Here is an 18,837-nt window from a genome sequence, read left to right as displayed (position 1 = left end):
CTGCTATGCCGAAGAGTTCCCGGCTACGTATCACGAGGTGCTTGGGCACTATAGGAAAGACCGAAAGATATATCCGGAACCCCACGTGCGTCTGGACAGGCCGCAGGCGGTGGACCTGAGGCGGCTGCAGACGGGTACTTTCACCAACCCCTACCACCTGCACCGCCTGTGGCCCGCGCTGCACCCGTCGCCTGGCTGTCCCTGGTGCGAGCACGGACGGGCCGACATGGCCCATGTACTTTGGGAATGCGAAAGAAATGATAGACTACGAGGAAGGACGAGGACAACTGAAGGACGCTGTCATCTGCTGATGTCATCTGTTGATGTCATCTGCTGATGTCATCTGTTGATGTCATCTGCAATGTCATCTTGCTGAGCGATGGCGAACCGCCCTTCTCAGCGAGGCCCCCGAAGACCAGCAATGGGCCGTCCAGCGGGCCAGGGCCGTCGCCGAGGACCTCGAAAGATGTTCCTCCAATGGTGGATCCCTGGCAGCCTAGCCCCGGGCACAATAACAACCGCTGGGCAAATTAAGTTTATTCAACTCAACTCAACTTATGGCACAGTTTATAGTTTACTTCTTAACATGTTATTGCGCGAAAAATCAAACTATCAAAAAATTCCTGCTTTAAGCACGCCATGCGCTGTTGCATCACATATCCTGCTGTGCTAAAGCTTCTTGCACTACTCGCGCTGGCCGCACGGGCGCACCACATCTGCCTTGCCAATTGCGAAGGCGTCGGCAGTCGTTGTTCTTAGCTTCCACCACTGGAGCAAATCTAGAATGTCTTTGTGGACCTCTGCAAAATGACCATAGCTGTCCAGCTCGCTCATCCCTTCACTTCTCTGGTTCCCGAACGTCGTGCCACTCTTCAATGTCATCTAAAAAACTACTCTTTGAGGGCTTCTCCTTGCAGTTTTCAGCAGTGTATGTCATGCACAGTTTGCACCGTGCTAGTTTTTTCCACATTTTAATGGTTTAGCTTTCCCAGCGATGTTGTACCGGTAGAAGGTGGCCATTAGGACTACGCGGTTAAGACTGGCAAAAGGTGGACGAAGCGATTTCGATGTATTTTCGGGGTTCGTTCCAGTTTTGTAATAAAGTTGCGACTAAGCTTCTCGAAGCTTACTGATTGGATGCATATGGTTCGAGGTAAGAAGCCATCACCCGGCACGGAATCTGTCATTGTCCTTTTTCAAGCCATGGGCGTAGCCAGAAATTTTTTTCGGGGGGGGGGGGGTTCAACCATACTTTATGCATGTTCGTGCGTGCGTTTGTATGTGTGCGTGTATATATACGCAAGCTAAACTGAAAAATTTCGGGGGGAGAGGTTTGAACCCCCCCCCCCCCAACCTCCCCCCTGGCTACGCCCCTGCCTCAAGCGAACGTACTTCACCCCACGCCTTGTTTAATGGACTTATTCTATTCCTGCAAGTTCCAACGCTGTTGCGGCAGTATCATGTAGCTCTCGCACTATATAGCGCACTATATAGTGCCTCAAACACGCGGCTCGCGGACCTCTCGCTGGCGGCCCTGCGCCTGCACATGACAGGTCGAAAGCATATTTCTCGTGAGGCACCCCCTGCGGTCACCGTGTGTTGATGCATAACCGTGAAACAAAAGCTATATTTCAGAATCGGCGTCCAGAGTTTAGTCATTATGGGTTCGATATGTTGTTGGAATCCTGCCGCCAAATCCCCCTCAGAAATGATCGCGTATATGAGATATGGGAAAGGTCTGCTGTGAAATGACAGTGGTTTTAAAACAACCTGTTCCCCCCTCCCACGTTCCTACCTTCGTCATTGCCCTAGCCCATGCGGGAGTTAACTTTCGTGAATGCGGCCCGTTAGCTGAAGTGAGTTTGGGACCTCTGATAGGGCGGAACAAGAAGAAAGCTCAGACGTTAACAATGTGGGCACACAAAGCAGGCTGTGCATGTCCATCTCGCGCCTCATGACTACTGGGAGCCGTCACAGAGTCACGGAAAAACAATGTGCCTTTATAGGGATTCTACGTATCAAGACTCCGTGCAGTCCTTTCGTTTTAGAGGGGGGCTGTACTTTCAACAACGTTTCCCCGCTTTGGACCTCTGATTTTATTACATTACATTTATTACTGCGATTACAGAGTAACATTTGGGATATAAAAAAGTAACGAAAGCAAATAAAGCACGGAATAGCGAGATGTTACATATAAGGGCCTGGTCTATTTACTTTTAGCTGGCCTGTTTCAGATAAATCTAGTAGCTCATATGCAAGAAGCAGAATAAGTTCAGTACTTATCCCTCATAAAACCTCTACAAACAGCTGACCCCACATAAAAAAGGGCTTTTTCGAGATAAAGTGTGGGACATGTATGCATGCACAGCGTATGCGGAACAAGGCACATCAAAGAGAAAAACGATTTTTCTATTATCAGTAAGTTACTCTTTTACCATTCCAAAAGCACCACGCTCGCCGCGACAAGACTTTTGGTGTCATGAGTAAGTAGAAGACGTATCGACGACGAAGACGACGAAGTTCCTACTTCGTCATCTTCGTCGTCCACAGCACGCGGAACAGGCACGAGCGCGTGCATGGTAGCAGGGGCGTAGCCAAGAGGGGGGTTGGGGGGGTTCAAACCCCCCCCCCCGAAATTTTTCAGTTTTGCTTGCGTATATATACACGCACACATACAAACGCACGCACGAACATACATAAAGTATGGTTGAACCCCCCCCCGCAAAAAATTTCTGGCTACGCCCCTGCATGGTAGCACACGGCGCGATGCGCGTGACACGAGCCGTAAACGAAGACAGCAGTTCGATGAGCTGGAATTGTTTGCGTGGCTACTGGAGAAGAAGGTCGCAGTGGCAGCTACGTTCTGTCAACGGGAAGGCAGCGGGCGTTCGATTCCGGAGGCCGTGCAGCTGGCACGCCGTGGCGTGGCCGTTGACCTCGACGACGCTCGGGAGAGGCTCCTCGGAGGTGCTGCAGCACCTTGCGGCAATTCCGGACGCACCAGCAGCAGTCCCCCTTCAAACTTCGGCCAGCAACAATCCCCGGAACGCCACGTCATCATGTACAGCAGGGGCCCAGCTCGTACTTAGGCCTAAGCGACAGACTCCTTGCCACGTCAGCGACCGGGAAGAGGCTTACGGCAGCGTGGCTAACCGTCACGTGTCGGAGCGACGATTGAAGAGGATCGTCGGATACATCGAGTGCGGATCCAACCCACGGAGGCGGAACTTATGGAGTTCGACGGAACCAAGTAAGGGTGTTGCATTCAGACTACGATTCGACGGCGAGCCCTATGTGGCCAGCCACTCTAGTAGCAACGCTAGTCGGAGGTTTGAAAGTGCTGAGAATTGTGTTTGTTGATTTTCGCATATTTCGTGTTTATAAGATTTTCACTGTTAGTTGTTTTGAGTGTTTTCTTGTAGTTTTCTTGTGTGTAAGTAAACCATGTTTGCTGTGCCAACCTGCGCCTTCTCAATCTATCTCCAACGCACACGCCTCCGAGATCGGTGAGACTTGGTAAGAGAGAAAACTCGCAAGAAAATGCAGGTAACGACGCCACCTTGCAATTCACGCAGCAAACGCCGTGACGTCATAGATTCTGACGGCATCTACTGGGCCCTACGTAGTTTATAGTGGGTAAAAATGAAGTGCATTGACCTCTGAGGGGGTCATAGACTTAACATACCAAGTTTCTGAAAATTTCGTTGAGCCAATGTCCCCAAAATAGGACGAATACAGTTTGAAATCTGTGACATCACGTGCGGAGATTTCAAAATGAAACTCTGACCTTGATTTTCTCCTTTATTAATAAACACATTGATGGTGAAATTAATGAGGTTCGGGTTCTCAGAGTACACTTTATCGGTCTAAACCGATTCAGTGTTTCACTTTAGTGACCCTTTAAGAAGAGAGCAAAGTCCAAGCCCGGCCCGACCCGAGCCCGCCACCTCAAACCCGGGCCCAGCCCTAAGCCCGGAGCTTCAGGCCCGAGCCCGGCCCGGGCCCACCGTGGAAACTACTTTGCCAGGCCCGGGCCGGCCCACAGGCCGGGCCGGGCCCGGGTTTTCGGGCAGGCCCGAGCCCGCGCAGTGCTCTAACCGCAATGCTCGTTTTAGCTTTCTCGACACCAGTATTTTTATTTAGAGCAACAATCCGATTTTTTTTTTAAATTCGTGTCAGTACTCTCTTAAAGCCTATGCTTTAAGTGTCAAAGGCTATGCTTATATTCGTTTGCAACGCAACTTACATCATGCCGCCATGATTTGTACAAAAAAGCATTACTTTTGTAAAAACTTAGTACAGGTACTTTTAAATTAAAATGAACGGCAATATAAAGCATGAACTTGTACACAACCTTCCTAAGTTGCGACACGCGTCGACGTCGTCACCATCACCACCATCGCCATCACGCTTGCTTTCGCACATGTTTTATTGCAATTATATGGACAGCCTCGGCTGATTTTTGCCGTCGCCGCCGTCATGCACCGTATACTGCCGCGCGTATGTGCTAGTAGCGTCGACAATGAAGCAGCGCGAGGACACTGGCCCCAGTGCAGGGACGAAGAAGACGTTGCTGTCTTTCATAAAGCGTATTTGTTGGTCGCTCTCCTTTCGATCGTCGATCCCGCGTCGTTACACTGGTGGAGGTGCGGGGTAAGCTTCATGCTTGGCACCCCATCGCGGAGCCGACGATCGAGCCCGGAATCGCCACCACGCGTCGAAACACAGGTCCACCGTTTCAGTCGCCGTCGGCTAGGCCTGGCGCCCGAGCTCAATCCCCTGCCAGAAGGTTCCAGCAATCGTCCTTCAACCACCATGGCCACTGCAGCTCCATCGCACGGGACACTGCAGAATCCTATGATTCCTGAGTGTTTTCAAGGGGAAGCCTATGAAGACGCCCACGATTGGCTGGACCAGTTCGAACGCTCTGCGAAATACAATCAATGGACCACCTCAGACGCCAAGCTTTCGAACGTCTATTTCTACCTCAAGGACAATGCTCAGACGTGGTACATTAACCGGGAGAGGAGTTTGGCTACGTGGGACGACTTGCGCACCCAGCTGCTCGACACTTTTACCAGTGTCGACCGGAGGGAGAATGCGCAACGTCTCCTGGAATCTCGCATCCAGAAACCGAACGAGAGCGTTGCTATGTTCGCTGAAGACATGGCCCGTCTTTTCCGTAGGGCAGACCCTGAGATGCCAGAAGAAAGGAAGTTGCGGTATCTCATGCGAGGAGTGAAGGAGCAGTTGTTTGCCGGGCTTGTCAGAAATCCACCGACAACAGTCGCTGAATTCACTAAATAGGGCACAGCGATCGAACGGGCCTTACAGCAGCGATACCGCCAACATGAACACATGATCAACTCGGTATCGAGTACCTCAGTCATGACTTTGACTAACGACAAGCCTCTGCGTGAAGTCATCCGGGAGATTCTGCGAGAGGAGCTTCGGCAGCTCGGTTTGATTCCACCAACAGAACCGACGCCGGCATTATCTCTTGTCGCTGATGTCGTCCGGGAAGAGGTTCGTCAAGCTCTTTCTTCGCCAGGCTATGGTGATGTACAACGGCATCTTACTTACGCTGATGCTGTCCGATGTCCAGTCATCGCACCTCCGACGCCGCCGGCTCCGACTAGGCCACCACCTACCCTGCAAACACAGCCTATCTCATCACCACCAACCTCGCCGATCTCGCCAACACGCAGAATGCCGTACGGTCGACACACGAACGCCACAACGTGGTTCAATGGAGAATCCCCACTGAACTACCAGCGTCGGAAAACTGATTTGTGGCGTACCGCTGACCGTCGACCGGTGTGCTTTCATTGTGGCGAAGCAGGGCACGTCTATCGAGTTTGCCGTTATCGCGAGGCTCAGTACTCGAGATTTCCTCCCCACCCCGATTACGCTACGCATGACGGTCGACGCACGCACAACGACGCTCCTCTGAATTTTCCGCCGCAAAATCTAACCACGCCCCGATCACGTTCTCCATCTCCTGCACAGTATAGTTCACCGAATCGTCGCAGTTTTGCCGACGTCACCAGAGGCAGGTCCCCTAGCCTGCGACTGGGAAACTAGACGCAGCGACCTCCGGGGGTGGGGTTGCCAATCGTCGAAATTCCGAACAGTCCCCACTACAGACGAACGACAACTCAAAGACACCGACGCCGAAGACTGCGATTACAACGACGACTACGACGACTGCGACGAATACGACACCTGCCGATGTAAGCGAAGTGGTCAGCGCTGACCTTGTCATTCACATTGACGGCCATCAAGTGACGGCTCTTGTTGACACTGGCTCCCACTTTTCGATCATCAGCCTACAATTAGCCGACAGATTAAGGAAAGTAAAGACACCATGGCACGGGCCCAATATCAGAACTGCCGGAGGTCAGTTGATGACACCTGTTGGAAAGTGCACGGCCCGACTCATAATCACGGCTTCAACCTTCGTCGCCACCCTTGTCATTCTTCGTGAATGCTGTAAAGAGCTCATATTAGGAATAGATTTCTTGCGCGAATACGGGGCTGTGATTAACATCCGCGACAAGAGCGTAACGTTTGCTACACACTCGGGCACTGCTAACGATGAGGAAAACCAGCGACCTCGTTTGCGTATCGCCGGTGACGACGTTATACTCCTGCCACGCAGTTGCTCCCTTGTACCCGTGCGCTGCGACAGCCTGCAGAGCGGCACTGGCGTCGCTGAACACATCAGTGAGCTAACATTCACTTGCGGCATTTCTATTGCCAGGGCCGTCATCAATATCAGCGATGGATGCGCTGAACTCCTGTTGACGAATTTCAGCAAGGAACGCCGACACATCGTCAGTGGCACTGCCATTGCCTATTTCGATGAACTTGCGCAAATCGAAGATTGCCATCTGGTTGAGAAGGTGGCAGCGTCTACTATCAATACACCGACATCTGTTGACGTTAGTCCGACATTATCCGTTATCGAGCGAGACCGCCTTCTTGCGCTGGTCCACAAGTTTCACGGCTGCTTCTCATCCACTTCTAGAGTTGGTCAACCACCGCTCACGAAACACCGCATCATCACAGACTCCGATGCCAGACCCATCCGGCAAAGTTCTTATCGCGTTGCCCCATAGGAGCGTGAGGCAATCCAAAAACAAGTGAAAACGACGCTGGAAGATGGCGTTATTCGGCCATCTAACAGTCCTTGGGCATCGCCTGTAGTACTCGTGAAAAAGAAGGACGGCAGCTTGCGTTTCTGCGTCGACTACAGGAAGCTCAACCAGATCACAAAGAAGGATGTTTATCCTCTGCCGCGTATTGATGATTCCCTTGATAGGCTACGGAACGCCCGTTACTTTTCGTCAATGGACTTAAAAAGCGGCTACTGGCAAATTGAAGTGGATGAGAGAGACTGTGAAAAGACCGCCTTTGTCACGCCCGACGGAGTTTATGAATTTCAGGTGCTTCCCTTCGGTTTGTGTTCGTCGCCAGCAACGTTTCAGCGTCTAATGGACACTGTACTATCGGGACTTAAGTGGCAAACCTGCCTGGTGTACGTCGATGACGTGATTGTCTTTTCTGCAACGTTTGAGGAGCACTTAAGAAGACTGGAAACAGTTTTTGACGCAATACGATAGCACAAGGGCGAGATGCACTTACTCAATGGCAGGTGACTGTGCCATTAGTGAACCCCTTTGTCGATTTTTCCGGAAGCCAGTTGTCTATGCAACAACGGCACTGCACCAGAATTGGTGTACTCAACCTCTCCATGTAAGCGGTAACATATGCTGTTGCTTACACCTACATTGAACCGCTTTGATGCGAGCCAATAACTGGTATTGCAAATTACGATGTGGTTGCAGACACTCTTGCAAGAACATAATTTCGGTTATGTGTTCAGTTCTGGTACTGGTTCGGTTTGATGTCCTACATTTAAATACATTGCTCTAAACTGATAATAAATGTTTTTTCATTTGAGTTCAGGCATGTTCCGAGAAGACTGATTTGGGTTCAGTCTCGCTCAAAATTACAGTTTGGGTACTGTTTTTGGTTGGGGTTTGGTGCGACACCCTGGTGCTGCTATAAACAATGCACAGTGTAATAAGTTGTGAAGAAAGCAGCTCACATGTTGACTCATACGTGCAAGTATGATGTCCACATTGCCATCCTGAACGAAAATTAAGACCAACTCAAGGTTGCTTTCAGTGCAATAAGTTACAATGGCTGATTTGTCAGGCTACGTTAATGAAAACCTTGTGCCAGGGGCGTAGCTGGTATGTTATTTTCAGGAAATGAGGGGCTGGGAGGCCAGTACAATCACTATGTATCTCCGTCTGTGAGTGTATGTGTGCGTGATCACACCCGTCCAAACTGAATAATTTCGGAGAAACCTACTCTTTGGCTGTACATGTACAATGGTAAAAAGTATGAGACGGAACAAAGTATTACTGATGATGTGTGGATTTGTATAGTATGTGTGAATGCATAATCAATTCATGTTGAGCACATTGGCTCGGCTGCTCTGCCTTTACAAAACAGACTTCTTAAATTGCTTTTTATAGTGCTGATAGGGCTATTCTTATTCTACTTGTGACCAAGGTTGCCACTGACTTTCGAGTAAAAGTCGCCAAACGACGAGCAAAAAGTCGCCAAAAGTCGCAATTTTTTTACAAATTTCGCCAAAAAAGTAGCCATTTTAGATATGTGCGGCATACCCAGTAATAAAAATTTCCACTCACGTATAGCCCCGTAGAATACAGTACCATTCAAGACCCTTAAATTATATGGACGTTTCTCGATGCCAGTCGTATCGCCCGCTTCACCATGGGAGTGCATGGTGCTGCTTCTCCGACTAGCCGCAAGATGTGCGTGGTGGCGCAATTGTGAATGAACGAAACGCTCATGATATCCTTCCATCCCTGTCCTCTCGTTTCAAAGATAAAAGTGGGGTATAAACCTTGGACGAAAACCGTGAAAGCATTATTTGTAGACAGCTTTACGTACCCTTATATGAATTAAAAGAATTAAAAGGTTTATTGAAGGTAACACGACAGAATTCTTACAGGAACCGATCATTAGTGAGTCTTACACCTTTTCAGTGTGAACTAATATGATACCGGACATCACCGACCCTTTCTTATAGTTACTTATATCTACACGCGTCAACCCGATGCGTTATTGGTGTATAACAATGTAAAATGTTATATAGCAATTGGTTTATTGCACACGCTCACCGAGAACAGTGAAAAATGCCTCAATAAATAATTTTTATTGCAGAAATAGCCGCGTATCCGCCTCTCTTCGCTATTCCAAAACAGTCTTTGCGAGCGGAACTGGGAGTACTGCAACAGTGAATAAGTCGCCAAGCTATTCAGAGCAGTTCGAGCTTTGGCGGAACAAATGGTCGGAACACGCGGCCAACCCGTGGTCTTGCCCCTTCAGATGCGAAACTTCAGATAAGCTTAAAGCGCCTAAAGCCATAAACCTATAGTCAATCACTGCCCCCTCGCGGTTTGCAAGGCAGTCCGCTGACTTACATTTTGCTAGAATGTCGCTGGGGGACGTTCCAGTACCTCCTGCATCTAGATGGCATCCCGAACTAAGGATCCCACTCACTGATCTTATTTTCACAGAACATCAAATAAACGTTTTATTATCTCTCTAGATGAACTGAGGAGGTACACACGAGTTACAGGAAGGACATACCGAATGACGCGTGATGTGCACATTCTACTCGTGGGTCTAAAACCAAGAAAAGTACTGAGAATGTTGCCGCTCATTCGTTGGGAAGACACTGAGCTTAGGATTCAAAACTCGGTGGAGACCTAAGCCGAAAATCGCCAAAAATTCGCCATGTCGCCATTCATAATTTTAGGTCGCCACGGGCCTCTCAAATTCGCCAATTTGGCGAAAAGTAGCCACCATTGGCAACCCTGCTTATGACTAGCTGGCTGTTGAACATGATCACAGCGTCACGTTTGCACAAAACGTATTGTTAATTTTTTAAAAAGTGTACCCAAGAACTATCTGTGGGCCTGCATTGAAACCCAAGAACGGCCTGAATGTTTCCTTGCTTACCCTATGCTATATCTATATCCTGTGCATGTTGCTAATAAACAACCTTCTACAATGCAAGCATTATCGTCTTTCATTACAGGATGAAAAAGTTGTGCAGGCACCATAGGTCGGCAAACTCATGAGTCGACTCACTCAGACTCGTATCGAGACATGAGTCTGAGTGAGTCCGGGTCAGTAAAGTTTTTGTGAGTCTGAGTCCGAATGAGTTCGGTTGAGAAAAATTAAGTGAGTCTGAGTCCGAGTGAGTCCGGTGCAGGAAAATTTTGGAGAGTCTGAGTCAGAGTGAGTTCTAAGGGCAAAATATGTTGCATGAGTGAGTCAGAGTGAGCTCCACGTTTATTGCCGACCTATGGCAGACACAATAAATGAATTAATGCTTGCAATATTGCAATTAATGTTGCAATTAGTATGACAGCTCATGTGGCTAAATGTTCCATCCCAGCTAGTCTGTTGCACCATATGAGCTTTCATTTCATCGTCCATTCAAGCATATACTAGAAGGCAAACCTTTTAAACCCATTGAAAAGTTTATTCAGTTGATTATCATGGGTTTGTTTGAAATAAAATGCAATAACTGGCCAGCTGTGTACGTCATTGTATGCATTTTCCATATTTTTCTAGCCTCTGTTGCCCTTTTGACCACTTTATTGCTGTACGATACATTTCTTAAATTAAATGTAGTGGCAGATGGTCAGCCACCTGGGCCTTGTTTTGTAGTCATTAGTGCCCTCTGTGCACTTGTAAACCTCGGTCCTCAATACATGCATGAATTGTATGTTGCACTGTACATTACCACTACAACAAGAAGAAATAAGGTGGTTTTGCCGAAGTCGTATTTGGTAGTAAAATAAGAACACCAAGGGATAGAGTATTTCACTTATCAAGAAAGTAATGTGATCGTCAAATAATCATTTTTGTGGGGTGCTAGCGGGACTGCTGGGCTACCTCTGTTCTGCTTTATGATAGGAGACTGTACCAGAAAGACGAAATGGCTAATCACAGCGACTCAAAAAGGGTGTGCAATTTGCTGATGATTCTTCAATATTACAGGAGCCATATGGAAAACCATTATTGACGTATCCACTGCATTTACGTAACATTTTTCACATTACAACTACCACAGCTGAAGGAAAGAATTGGCTCAATGGGATAGTAAAGTATGGCTGATAGTTGATTTTGTACCTCATGTATGACAAAAACATTAGCATGCCAATGCCCCATCTCAACTCCACATGCCATAACAAGTTCAGACAGTTGTCATTGGGAAGAAGCTATATGCACGCAGCTTATGCTTAATAGGGCAAGGCGTACAACGCTGCTGCAACCCACATGCATTTCGGTATTCACTTGAATGTTGTTATTCTGCATCATGACGGTGTGAACGTAAAGTGTGAAGGCACACATTACATCCACATAAGCAATGGAAAAACATACAACATACGTACTAGAAAACAAAGTGCCGAAATTCCGCAAGCAGTTTCACACTCCTAAATCAGGATAACATGGCAGATTTTGAAAAACATACTATAAAAAAGCTTGCTGATTAACTTGGCAGCCAAAGAAGAAGACATCACAAATTGTCATGAGTGCCGCCTAGTTAAAGCCAAGGCCATGCCTGGGGCCAATAACATGGTCTTGCCCAGAGTATTACTCTATGTTGTGGTTGTTCTCATTTGTGTAGCTAGAGTTAAAGTGAACAGAAGTGTTCCTTCTGACCAGTGAGGAATGAACACGTTTTGATGCTTCCAAAACCCTACAGATTTCAGTCAATCACATTTTCAGCGAGGTTTTTTTTGCAGAAACCTCTAAAATTCATAAATTTGAAGAGTGATAAATGAATTGAACTTACTGAGACGATTTTGCCCCAAATACATTGCCAGCTAGAAATGTGCCTTAGAAAGAGGCATTGTGCACATCACAACATATCATGGAGGCCCTATATTTAGATGAAGCCCATATTTTACTACATTTGGCACTAGTCCATGCCAGCCAGCGGAATATTACTTCGACACAGGGAAATGCATTGATTCAAGGGTACCTCTGACGGCTGTTACAAATTAAAGAGGACAAGGGGTGAGGCTCGCGAGCAACTGCCACAGGCACTGGCACGCTCAGTTGATTCTAATCCTTCGATACAGCCAGACGGCCGGGCTCGGTTTCTCTCTTCGTCTATTCGTTACATTCGTTCTGGTGCCGAAACCCGCCCGGTCGTCTGGTCCTCGACCTTCCACCATGGACCAACTACGCACTAAGCGCGGCTTCGCCCGAACCGCCATCACCAAAGCCCTATCAACACTCGACGCCCTGCTCACAGATTTGACCACCCCGGATGGCATGCTCCCGGAGATCCTCGACCTAATCGTGGTAAAAAAACGCCCAAGTCGTCCACTTCGACTGCGAAATCCAGGCCGCACTTCACGATGATGAGTTGGAAGCAGAACTGACTACCGCCTACGAGTACGAGGAGAAAGTCAGCTATGCACAAACGAGAGTTCGCCGCGCAACCGAGCCGTGGCCCCCGACGCCACCCGCATCCGTCCCTGTTACCGCAAGTCCTACCAGTGAGCCTCTCACATAGACATCGACGCAGGTAGCAAATTCACCTTCGCCCGGCCGCCCGGCCTCTCAACATCAACGCCGCCATCTCGCATCGCCTTGCCCAAGCTGTACATCCCAAGTTTTGCCGGTGAGCGGCGCGAGTGGCAAGGATTTTGGGACCAATACCGAGTCAGCATTCATGACAACGACTGGATCCCAAAAATCGACAAATTCAAATACCTATTGACATACCTGACTGGGGCAGCCAAGGCAGCAATCCAAGGTACTTGCCTCGCTGAAGATAACTACGACCTAGCCATTCAGATCTTGTCCGACCGTTTCGGCCGTCGCGACATGCTAATCGACGATCATCTAGACAATTTGCTGTCTGTCGCGCCAGTTCGAAGCTCAGCCGACGTGACCAAATTAAGGAATCTCTATGACGAGACAGCAATTCGCATCAACGCACTGGAAGGTCTCGGTGTGTCTCCAGGAGAGTATTGCACGGTTCTGCGGCGCATCCTCTTGAAGGCGTTACCTCCGGACCTCAGCATCCTGTATCGTTAGCGGCAAAAGGAAGCCCTGCTAGCGGAAAACGCTGATACATCTCAAGGAGCCCAGTCATAACAAGTGAAAGACCTCATGAAGTTCATTCGAGTTCAGATAGAAATACGGGAGGAAAGCGGTCTCGAGGAAGCGACATCGTCCACAAGCCGGCGGCATCCGCAGCGAGAATTCCGGCCACCACAACCACCCCTGCCATCCGCTGTGGCTTTATCAGCCGAAGTTCGGCCTCCCTACTCGCGCCCCTGCCTGCTGTGCAACTCGCCCGAACACACTATTCAGGAGTGCTCCGAACGCCTCACTCCGGAAGAGAAACGAAGGAGGCTTCTGGTGGACAAGCTGTGCGTCCGCTGCGCCAAACGCAACCACTTCGCCAACGATTGCCGAACCTTCAGATCCCTGCAGTGCCACCAATGCGCTGGACGGCATTTGACTTCGCTATGCGACATCAACAACGTCAGGACCCGGTCACAGCGTACCGGCAACGCCTCGGCACCACACGATCGCGCATCAGGATCTGCCACAACCCCATCTAGAGCAACTTCAGTGTCAACTAGCGGCGCTGGTCTCACACCCGTGCTGCTACAGACTGGCCGGGCACGGGCTATCGCGCCAGAAAAGACAGCGCTGGTTCGCTTCCTGCTTGACACAGGAAGTCAACGCTCTTTCGTTAGGCAGGACATCGCTCGTGCCTTGAATTGTCCCGTTCGAGGAACTGAGCGTCTTGTTCACTTTCGGGAAAACGCAACGTCCCGCGACTCTGACTTGTGAGCGCGTTGCGGTGACGCTTCGGAGCCAACATAGCAGTAACCAGACCACAATAGAAGCTCTGGCAATACCAGAAATTAGCCCAGTGACAAGTCCACCAGCAGACGGCGAGCTCGTCACCATGATGACACGGCAAGGTATGCTCCTGGCTGATGCACGTCGAGAAGCGACAACATTCCGGGAGGACGACATCAGTGTATTAATAGGATTGGACGTCTACTGGGATGTGGCAACCGGACAGATACCACGGCTTTCCCCTCAGATAACGGCGGCAGAAACCCTTTTTGGATGGACCATTCAGGGTACTCTGAGCAACCTAGCACAAGGATCGAGAACGCGAGCTACTTCTCTCTTCATTGCTGTCGAAGAAGCCACCGAAAGCGATACCGCCCTGGACATGCGAATTGCCAACTTATGGTGCATCGACTCTCTAGGTGTGCAAGACAGTCCTGACGGCAGCCAAAGCGACAGCATCGCCCTTGAATTGTTCGAAAATGACGTGTCCAAGAAAGGAGAGCACTACGAGGTTCCCCTTCTTCGGGAGCCTGGTCTGGAAACCGGCCAAAGCAACTACGACCTCGCTAAACTGCGGCGCCTGATGCAGCTCCGTCGCTTCCGACAGCAACCAGATCTTCTTGTTCGTTATGACGACACCATCAAGGCATACTTCAACGAATCCCACGCAGAACGAGTTCAAGACAACGACACGGTGCCCAAGCCCAATACGTACTACATGCCGCATCATGTAGTAATGCGTCATGCTGTCGTCACCAGCAAGCTTCGGGTTATTTTTGACGCGTCATCTCATGCTCCCGGTCAACCATCCCTGAACAACGTGCTCATGAAAGGGCCCAAGATGGATGCCGACTTACTTACTTCACATAAAAAACAGTGCTAAAAAACGGCGGACAAGAGAAAGAAGGACACAGACGGCGGCGCTGACTTACAACAAGATTTATTACAAGTCAGCGCCGCCGTCTGTGTCCTTCTTTCTCTTGTCCGCCGTTTTTTAGTGCTGTTTTTTATGTAACGTATGTCGTACCAACTCGCCCAAGCAACCACTTTAGCGACTTACTTAAACTTTTGCTCAACTTCAGTATGCATCCAATAATCATGGTGGCTGATTTAAGAAGGCGTACCTTCAAATAAGCATTCGCCCGGAGGACAGAGATGCGCTGCGCTTCCTATGGGCTGCTCATCTCCCGACGGAACACGAACCATGCCAATCGTTCACTGGCGAATGACCAGTGTGCCCTTCGGCGCTAAGTCCAGCCCCTTTCTCCTAGGAGCAACGTTACATCACCGTTTCCGAGTCTCGGAAGAGCAATTCCCCGAAACAGTGGAATGCCTCCGACAGTCATTTTACGTCGATGTTTTAGTGGTCGGTGCGGACAACCTGCAGACGGCTCAACGTATTTACTCGGAGGCGAGAATCATTCTAGCGGACGCCGGCATGGAGCTTCGTAAGTGGGCATCAAACAGCTCCTTGCTAAGAGAACAGTTCCGGACGGACTTATTGTCATTGGAAGATGAAGGCGGCGATCCACATAGAATGAAGGTCCTCGGGCTTTGCTGGGAAAGAGACAATGATTCCGTTATCGTGAGCACCGACCACGTCGTCAAATTTGTATCAACCATGCCCACCACAAAACGAACAACGCTCCAAGGATTCGCTAACTTGTACGATCCTCTCGGCTTCCTCACGCCGTTCACTGTTGGAGCTAAACTGATTTTCCAAGATCTCTGGAAAATGAAGCATCCATGGGATTGCCCACTACCGCAAGAACAGCCAACAGCATGGGACGCCTGGTGTTCCGAGCTCCCGACGCTAAGCGAGGTTCGCCTGCCACGACAAGTCAAGAGGGCGCTAGGGCATCCAATTAAAACCACCGAGCTACACGTCTTCGCAGATGCTAGCATGCGGGCGTACGGCGTAGCTGTCTACGTGTGTGCTGAGTCAATGCACTCGCAAGAACGCAGTACTTACCTTCTTATGAGCAAGGGGCGAATTGCACCACTGAAAGCTATCTCTCTGCCTCGGTTGGAACTGCTAGCCTGTCTTACAGCGGCTCGGATCTACAACCACATCAAGAACATACCATGTTTCCAAAAGACAAGACCATTTTTTTGGACTGACTCCCAGATTGCCATCCACTGGATGTCACAAGATCCAGAGCGCCGCGACATCTACGTCAGAAACCAGAACGAATGTAACGAATAGACGAAGAGAGAAACAGAACCCGGCCGTCTGGCTGTATCGAAGGATTAGAACCAACTGAGCGTGCCAGCGCCCGTGGCAGTTGCTCTTGAGCCTCACCCCTTAGTCTTCTTTTATTTGTAACAATGGCCTCCCAGAAGAGACCGAGATATAGAATAATATTGAAAAAGAACTGCTACCTTAGCTGCAGCACAAAAATTATTTAATGAACAATTTTCATGGATTGGGGTCCAAAAAGGGCATTTTACCCAAACATGCCAACCATACTGTGTTGTGAACACAGCCAAACATAAGATTATCTCCTGCCAAGAGCTCAATGGGGGGGTGGGGGGGGAGTTGTGGAGCTGAAACAGCTACAATTTGCCATGCATTATCCATAAGACATCCAAGTGGGTGGAGACGTCCAGCACGTTTGTTGACTCTTCCCTCCCAAATAAAATCCTGACTATGTGCCCTTAGTGCTACCATATATTCTCCTCACTGAGGCTTAGACAGTCGAGGTATGTCATGGTCCATATCGTCAGAGTGACAAGAAGATGAGGTTAGCAACAGGAATGCAGCAATGAATGGGTTGTACCAAAGAAAAAGTGAAACCGTCAGATGTGTATATGCAACAGCTGTTTGGGGCGGCATTTTTAACACCAACAAAAAAAGCAGAAATTTTGTGTTTTCAGCCACAATAAGGTGTATTGTGAGCAATCTAAACAAACATTATGTATGCTTCATATTTGCATGATTTTGAAAATATTTCATAACCTAGCATCTCTCATAAGGCACTACTCCATATACACATAGCTTTGAATGCCTGTTGTAATGAATCTCATTACAACTGCCAACAAACTTTTTCTTCTTTGCTGAAACTTCTAATACTTTAAATTTTCATGTATCGAGCTCACTTTGATATTTTAAAGATCAAACAGGAATTGGTAAACAGCAAAGTAAAAAGTACGTCATCAAACCACGCGCTATCAACACACCCGCGCTCAATCATAAACAGCACTGATCAGTCAATCTATGTACTACCATACAACCTATATATCTACAACAATTGAACTTGCAAGGCCAGAACTTCTTTGGCTGCTGGTAGATAACATGGCGGTATCAGAGCGTGCAATGCCGCTGCCGCTGTATGCCTTTTCTTCATTGTTATAAAATGTGTTTCTACGCGTTTGCGGCTACATTCCTGCAGGCTGTCAACAGCATAAATAAAAGATCGCCGTCGTGCCGAATGCAACCGAGCGATACGAGTTGTATGCGGTAACAACAATGATAACAACAACAAAAAGTGGTGCGCGTAGAATCCCTCGAACACAGATGACAGCGGCGACGCACCACATGCGGCCGAAAAACACGATCTTAGAATGCAATAGCCTCGTTTTCGTCATAAACGCGGCGACTTAAACCCACATGTTCAAGAAAATGCCAGCGTCGTGTGCTGTTGCTAATGGTTGCCGACCTCGAAAACTGTAGCTTCGCGGAACGGTTGCCAGCCTCAACAGTCATAATGTCGTCCAACCAGAATGCGCCCCAGAGCCGCTCATGCGGGCACCGCGTGTGCGACGATTGGGTGTCGTTCCGCTTTTTCGCCCTCCGTTTGTGGGCGGCAGGTGTCCCGCCACGTGCGGAGCGGGTGTGCGGATGGCGCGTGTATAGTCCCTAAGGCGTACTGAACCGGAGCGCAACTACCGGGACGAGTAAGGCGTGTTTTTGGTGTGAGTGGCCAGTTGCGGAGGCATGGTTTAATCACGTGTAACTTATTATGCGTTTCTAGATCCCATAATCTCTGCCATTAAGCCCTGAGCTTTTTCCGTATGAGTGGTTTTTAGTCCATTACAGAGTCAATGATTGAAGAATTGACAGCATGGATGAATGCTACCAGCCAACACATTTTTGATCTCGCGGTGCTCTGGAATCCAGCACACCAAGACATAATGCTTGGACGCGGAGGTTGTGCATAGTACTGAATATATAGAGCGATATGATTAAAATATTTCTGGAGGTTTTCAGGGTTTTCAAAACTTTTACGACACTTATGGAGTTGGTGTATATAACCTTGGTTTATATAACTGCCCTTGGCACATTTAATTGTTTAATGTGTTTAGCGGTTTCAAATAACACTGAAGCCTCGGCTGTGCAAATGCTTGTGTTGGCGGGCAGAATGCCGGCATCCGAGAAGGATGGGCCAACCCTGGGTAGGACGCGCTAGCATGGGACTTTGATGCACCAGTATAATATTCTTGGCAGCTATATTTATGCAGCAGCGCGAGGAAGTATATCCGTATGTGTATGAGGGGCATCGTTTGTGACAACTACTATAGATGTGTCATAAACTATAAGCTGCCACTGCAACTTTCGTGACATTGTACTTATGTTCCCTCAACCTTTGATTCACACAAAGGCCGGTCTGGCCAATGTACACACGAGAACATGACAGCGGGACGGGATAAATTACGTATTCAACGCAGGCCACGAACTTCTCGCTATGTTTAGTGGAACACGAAGTACTTTCTTTTTCAGTGTTCACTCGCCTGCAAAGTCCCTGCAATCGCACGGGCACATAAAAAACAACGTCCACACCGGACCTACTAGCTATACTTTTCAGATTGTGAGATACGGTGTGTATGTAGGGCACTACTGCGAGTTTTTTCCTTCGAGTGTCACTCTGACGCTCACTGGGATTTGAC

The sequence above is a fragment of the Rhipicephalus sanguineus genome, chromosome 6 (genome assembly GCF_013339695.2).
Source record: "Rhipicephalus sanguineus isolate Rsan-2018 chromosome 6, BIME_Rsan_1.4, whole genome shotgun sequence".
Taxonomy (NCBI): domain Eukaryota; kingdom Metazoa; phylum Arthropoda; class Arachnida; order Ixodida; family Ixodidae; genus Rhipicephalus; species Rhipicephalus sanguineus.
Note: the sequence above shows the minus strand (reverse complement) of the source record.